Source organism: Halyomorpha halys, unplaced genomic scaffold (genome assembly GCF_000696795.3).
Source record: "Halyomorpha halys isolate HHAL.00 unplaced genomic scaffold, Hhal_1.1 Scaffold119.1, whole genome shotgun sequence".
Lineage (NCBI taxonomy): Eukaryota > Metazoa > Arthropoda > Insecta > Hemiptera > Pentatomidae > Halyomorpha > Halyomorpha halys.
The window spans coordinates 573,762-580,913 of record NW_027106557.1 but is presented as its reverse complement, the minus strand read 5'-3'; the positions used below and the strand labels follow the sequence as shown (position 1 = coordinate 580,913).

The 7,152-nt window shown below is 32.7% G+C and overlaps 1 protein-coding gene across 3 annotated transcripts in view; it reads left to right on the top strand.

The window, feature by feature from the left end:
- ASPP (Ankyrin-repeat, SH3-domain, and Proline-rich-region containing Protein) overlaps nt 1-7,152 on the top strand; it is a 605,823-nt gene that overhangs the window by 134,779 nt on the left and 463,892 nt on the right. The window contains exons 1-2 of one of the 3 annotated variants that reach the window (XM_067044946.1): nt 970-1,054; nt 1,612-1,737. The exons of the other annotated variants lie outside the window; for them this stretch is intronic. The gene's annotated coding sequence lies outside the window, so the exon portion shown is untranslated. Of the gene's footprint in view, nt 1-969; nt 1,055-1,611; nt 1,738-7,152 lie in introns of those variants that run through there. 3 annotated transcript variants of the gene reach the window in all.

The window sequence follows — 7,152 nt, the reverse complement described above, 5'->3', positions numbered from 1 at the left end:
ATTTTAATTAATAAATATAAATTATAGCGTGAATGGACTAATGTTAAGGCTAAGGTTTAAGTTATGTTGCTCCTCCTGGATACAATATAGAGATAGTTAACTTGCTAAGGACGAACGATAATTATCCTGTACTTTCTGTGAATTATTAAGAATAACAACTACGAATAACCGTGATTTAGATTAAGATTTAAGCTTAACTAATTCATTTTAGAAAATATTGATTAGATCGATTTAAACACTTTAATTGTGAAGTTAATACTGTAAACAATTATGTCAAGAAACAATAACTAAATATAATATATAAAGTGTTCAGTATTAAAGAAAAAGAAATTAAAAAATCCATAAATTACATGTAGTAAATGTAGTAGTAAAGGTATTCAATGTTAAATGTTATAAGTATAGTTTATTGTCATTATTGCACATTATTATTACTATTGTCATCCATTGCTTCAATCAATCAGTCATCAAGTTGCTTAAAAATAAATATTAATATATAAAATACTGTCATCGAATAAATAATTTCCCATCGCATTTGGAACTATTTTTACTTTTTGTTATAAATTACCCAAGCGTTAAAAATAAATATTTTAACAGGATATCACAGCTAGAATTTTGCGTTTTGGATACAGAAAGAATAATTAATCCAAATAAACTTACTGTAAAAGTTAAAAAATTACATAACAGGAATCGGGATTTGACTTAAATATTATCAAATGAATGTGAATGTTCTTGTTTCAAAGCTGCTCATGCAAGAAAAAATTATTGAAATTTAATAAGATTGACTTATTGTTCACTTGGAGCTTGCTGTGGCCTAACAACTCGGAGGTCCTCAATGACCAATACAGCCTAAACCAAAAGGTCCTGTGTGCTGGATATTAATGAAGGCCCTCACATGTCCTTGGAGGAGAGAGGAGAGGGTACGGTACCCCACCACTGGCCGCTGCCCCTCCACCTCTTCGGCTCCAGTCGGTCGAGTGCCACGGTTGCAGTCAGGTGTATTTGTCTCTAGAGCTTCTAATCTCCACCACCGTTCAAGTCTCCAGCCTCTATCACTGTACGCCCTCTCTCTCACTATATTTCTCTCTTTGATCCTAAATTTCCTTCAGTCTTATAGTAATCCATGTACTGTGTTTTAGTGACTTAATAGTGTATAGTTTTACTTTATCGGTTCCCCAATCTAGTTTGATATTTCATGTGTTGATAATTGCGTTTTTGAAAGGTGAAAATTAAAATCATAAGATGAGTAAATTGCCGGTAGGATTGTTAAATAAGGAGGGAGTGTTGTAGAATTGCCTGGGGCGCGGAGCCGGTAAGTTCAAGGCCGCCCGGTCTCCCCCAGACCACCTCGGGATTTTTCAGCCTCGGCGGAAAGCTGGAAGCGGACCAGGTCCGAAGCCTCCTTGTAGCGCCCCAGGTCTGAGTCCCCCCCGGCCTGTGCCCCCCGGGTCTGGAAGTGGGTTGCCCGCGGCTGGATTCCAACCTAGGCCAAATCCGTTATCCAGCTCCCTCTTCTCCTTCCTAACCGAATTCCATCCGCCCTTCCTCACCTTTCTCTTTATATCATTTCATTTAGTTTTTGAATCAGTTCTAACAGTGATTTCTCTATTGTAGCGGTAGGGTTTCGGAGTGTGTGCTGTGACAAGTGATGTAAAGTGGTGTTGTTCAAGTGTTGCTGCCAGTGCGTTTTGGATACTGTTGCTGGACAACTGTCGAGTAGAGGATAGCGCATCGCCCAAGGTAAACTGTCGACCCCTTTCTCACTTGAAATTGCGCTATTATTATTTATTTTTTAATTAAATATTTGACATTCATTTCTGATCCTCATAATGATTCATTCATCTTAATTAATTCATTCGAATTTTATATTAATATTTTAAATAGTTTCCATTGCACAAAATTAAATCTAATATCTCTACCAAATACGCTCATTTTATATTATTTGAAGTAAGTTATAACTGTATATAACCATGTATACAATCATGTTTCCGAAAAAATTAAATTCATAACTTTATCGCACTTCCAATATCATGACATTATACAGTAAATGATAATTGATGTAAGATGATAGAGGCAAACAGTGATTTCTAGATAATTTACACTTTAAATTTTATAGACAGTGCAACGTTGATCAAATCGGTAAGAGTTTCCAAGTGTTACTCCATACAACAGGTGGACGTGTTGGCCACGTTATATAGTTTTTGGGTTATAGCCTACTCTATCATTAGGACTTCTGTTTTCAATTGTTTGCTACAGCTGTTGGCTATCGCTTGGTATGGTGTGATGGTAATGGTCAACCATTATGTTATTGTTTATTTATTTATTATTAAGTACATGCCCACCCACCATGTTGAGTGATAGCTATGAGTGGCGTATTTGCATGTTTTTTTTTTTAAATTTTATTTTTATAATTCTGCGCGTATTACTAAACATTCAGATAAAAACAGACCTCTACGACCATCGTTTCAAAATATTTTAACTTATCTAACTTTATCAGTTAACTGATAAAAACGCCGTATATGACAACTGAGGATTGTATGACGTCACATCTTGCAGAACATTTTAGCTGTCCATAAACTAGATTTAGGTGTTTTTTTTTAATAATGTATTTTTAAAATAAATTGAAGGTTTATTTCTTAAAATAAATATTTGTAAAATGATGATTAATTATCAAATGATTATTTGATGAAATAATCTCAATCAAATAGTCATAGGATTACTATTCGAATTGCCTATATTTATTTCTAAAACTGTCGTTTTTTCGAAATAACAAACTTCTGAAATGTTGCTTGAAGTCGGTGAACAATGGAGATACACTGCATATAGTGGAAATACTTAATAACTATTGAAGCAACTGTCATAGCTTCAGCTATGGTGAAAACTGCATGACGGTTACCATCGGGGCAGTATTGTCTCAGGTCTCGTTAAGCGATGGTGTAGCTAGTGCTATGTCAAAACCTATTTATATTGTAATATGGCGTGAGAGTGATTCTATTATAACATGACATTTTACTACAACGGCAGCAACTGTTGCAGTCAATGCAATGATGGAAACTACCACAGTTGTCTTGACGCTATTTGTGTTTAAACTTCGGATATCGTTGTTTTAAGATCAAATATTTCGTTCAAATGTTGTTTCACTGAAATATGAGTCGTATAAATCTCCCCCATCTTTCTTATTAGTAATGTTAAATTTTAAAATTTCATTATGAATTTTTATTTTTTACATTTTAAATTACTAATCAAATTTATATCAATCTTCATTTATTGTATAAGCTTATCTTTCATATTTCTTAGAATTCTCAAGATTGTCATTTTTATAACGTGGTTTGAAAATTACCTCTATCTAATTGAGATATTCGAAATAATCATTAGAGATGGGCACGGTTAAACGAAATATTTCCTGATAATCAACTTATTCATTTTTGAATAGGATACGCCGGTAGATCTTCTAACCAAGTTGGGCTATCCTGATTAGAGTATTTATTTAAAAAAATTAGTCAAAATTATTGTTCTTATTCTATAAAATTATTCTATATTCCTAAACAACTTTAAAAAATAAAACGATAAAAATTTACTTGAAGTACTTTTCATTATTTATTATTTGCAATATTTTATAAATTTAAAGTTTCTTTACCTATTTATAACACATCTTATCGATATCGCTACTATACTTTTCAATCGATTAGTTCATTCTTAATTATTTTAATTTATGAATGACAGGGGGTTGACCCAGCGGGGCCTATGGGGTAGAGATGGCATTGCCTACATTAGTTAGCTAGTTGCAGTTTTAAACCGAACTTCATCGAACATTTCTATGTAAATCCATAATTTTAGAAATTTATAGTTAGGTTGTCGTTGGCACTTACTACTTGTGACATAAATCCTGTTGCGTAACTTTTTATGTGGTATTCTTTTAACATTTTAGAAGTTATTTATTTTTCCATTATGCTTCCGACATCATCTCGAAATTAACTCCTCCGTTAGAAAAATAAGCTTCTTGGATAATGTATAGTTTTCAGATGAAAAAATTAAATGAAAAAGTGTATAAATAAATCTATAGTTATGTGTCATAAGTATCCACTGAAACCTCGTCACAAAAAAAAATCTATAAAATTTATATACAAAATAATAATATTTAATAAACATTAAATCACGTGGGGAATTGTTAGTGTATGGTATGGTGTGGATTTGAACACCGACTGCATTCAGTATTTTTTATTTTATTGGTACGCAATTTACAAATCTTAATAATAGATTCTATTTTGCATGAACTAATATATACTGAAGAAGATATTTAATATTTTAGAAGTATGAACTTCTTAATTTGAATAATAAAACAAATTGGAATTGAATAAAAATATAGAATTAATCATGTTCTCCACTACTCTTCTATTCTATGACCAACTAACTGCTTCATGTAAACATTTTATTTCACAACGGAACTTTTTAAATTACGAATTAGCATAAAAATCATAACAGAAGACACGATTGGATGTACACTAAGGAAGGATACTGAATGTGACGTCACTGGCAGCCATGATGGCTTAAGCACCGTTTTGGCGCCAACTTACATTCTTCAAATGTACCTCTTTTATGTCGCCGGAAATATATAAAGGATATTAAGGATTTGGCTAGAAGGAAATTGCTACTATTTTCCCTGTAATAATTGTTATTGATAACATTTGGTTTTACTGAAAAACCCGGTTCTGATCACATCCCTCTTGCTAGCCAAGTATTTAGAGAAAAAAATTATGGTTAGTCACGGAATAAAGATTAATCGGATTAAAAAGGAACAATCTGGTGAGATGCGCGCATCAAGCAGCCTACTGGCCTTCCCGAGTTTTGTTTCGAGTGGAGGGCTCGGGTTAGTTGTTAGTTAGTATACACTATTTTTGTAATTTATGAGAAAAAAAAATTTATATCAGGAAAGTCGAAAATTATGAACAAAAAGATCGGATTTTAGAGTTCCTCGAGTTGGAAATATGAAGTATAAATTGTATTCCTGCCTAGAGCCGTTATGCTTCCGGGAGAGATTTTGGTTTTTCCCGTTTAAATCGGATGTCCTTTAGACAATGATAAAATTCAGTGCTTGTTTATAATTGGTAATAATGAGAACTTTTTATTTTCAAGTTTGCAAATGATAGGTATTTTGAAGAAAATTTATTAAAGAAATGGCCATTTATGGCCTGCCAGACTATTTTAATAAGGAAAAGTCTTAGCTGATATTTAAGGTCGTCATACATTGTCATACTAAGTGTAATCAAAATTCTCTGATCCGTTTTTAAGGAAAATCGAAACAATCCAAAAAATATATTATATAAAGAAGCATTTTTTATATAGGTCGATTTTATCTGAAAAGTTATCACATTCTAGGTTTATATACATATTTATCCGTATCTAGAGGGGGGTAGGAGGGAGCAACTATTTATTATGCCCCCCCCCCCCACTGGGTACACCAATTCATAGACTAGGAGAGGTGTAGGGCATTTTGCTCATAATGGGAAGTAAACGTGTATATTTTGCTAGTGTTTTATCTGTTTTGTTTATAATTTTGTCTAACGTTAACCCTTTGATGTTGTTATTGCTGTTTGTTTATCTTACTCCCTCTTTTACCTCTTAATCTATAATTAATTCAGTTTTGCTCTGACTTCCTTGCAGCGATAACAATGAGCATTTTTCTCACCTGTACACTCCTAGCGTGACCTATTTAATTTTAATTTGAGCATTTTGCTGGATACCTTCTGCGTTTCTTATATTAAATCATGAGCCGAGGCGAGAAGATCTTAAGATCTTTCACGAAATCTGGATTATTCAGCTCCATCATCAGGGAAGAACTACAATTTATAATTTCAATTATGAATTGCTTTGAAAGCAATCTTAATTATTTTTGACACCATTACATACAATTAGATTTAAAAAAGTAGTACAAATGAGATAAATGCTCACAGGACAACTCTTATGGGACAAAAATCAGGACACAACTCCTGGGTTAAATATTTGTACGATTCCTCATTTTGTGAAACTTTGTTACTAGGACTCAGGGGACCTCAAAACATATATTTGCGTCGAAAACTCGAATTCGAAATTTTACTGGATCGCAACACTCCCCCCTTACTATATATTTTATTTATATATAGATAAGTCAGAGTAATAAACCTGCAGTAATTTTCTCTGACTAGGGTTTTTTTTTCTGGTTAGCGTTGAGTTATGGCACTGAAAATTAGATAAGAAGTATATTATTGTTGTTTATTCCTGGCAGACGTTATCTGTGAGTGATTGGATATCTGAACCGTTTGCATTTCACAGCCCCTTATCGGGCTTGCTCAGATTGCATTGGATAGTAGATATCTGATGGATGGCTATCTCGCCAATTATCTGCCATTATTTATCCAGTATATGATAAATATTGTCTTGTACTTGGCCGATAAGAGATGGCGGAGGAAGGGATGATAAGGCTTCTTTGTGAAATAGTGGGTAGCCTTTTGATCTCGTTCTTCTCCAAATCGTCGCTTACCTTTTGAATGTCCACTATCTTAACATTAGATGTATGCAATTTAAAATATGCAAAAACGGAAGTTTATTGATTGTATAGGTGTTATTGAAGGATGAATGGCTGTCAGAAAACTCTATTAAACTATTGGATGCACGATGGGACAAATTATTAGGGTCGAGTCATAAGTAACTTCGGTTTTTTATCTGACATTTATTTAACAACATAAAAAGATTCATAAAATAACAAAATTATATTAATTTATTATGTATTCACCATTACTATTATCTACAACCTTCTCTCATCACTTTATTTTATTAATTCCATTCTGTAAAATTATTTACTTTATGTTACTTTGTTTATATTTTCTATATTCACTGGTTGTTATCTTGTTCTGTTGTTAGCCCTGATGAAGGCTAGAAATTCTATTCGAAACGTTGGCACGATTAAATAAGTTACATCAACTTATTTGTGTTTTATTTTGACCGCACCCCAACCATCTTCTTGTATAAGTCATCCACGGTCAACTATCTCTCATAATCTCATAATGCATCGCACATCTTGTTTGTTGTTTTATTATTTTAAATATTTTAATATTTGTTATATAGGGGATTTTTTTAATCAAATGAAATAGGGGTTGTGAAATGAAGAAGGGAAAGAAA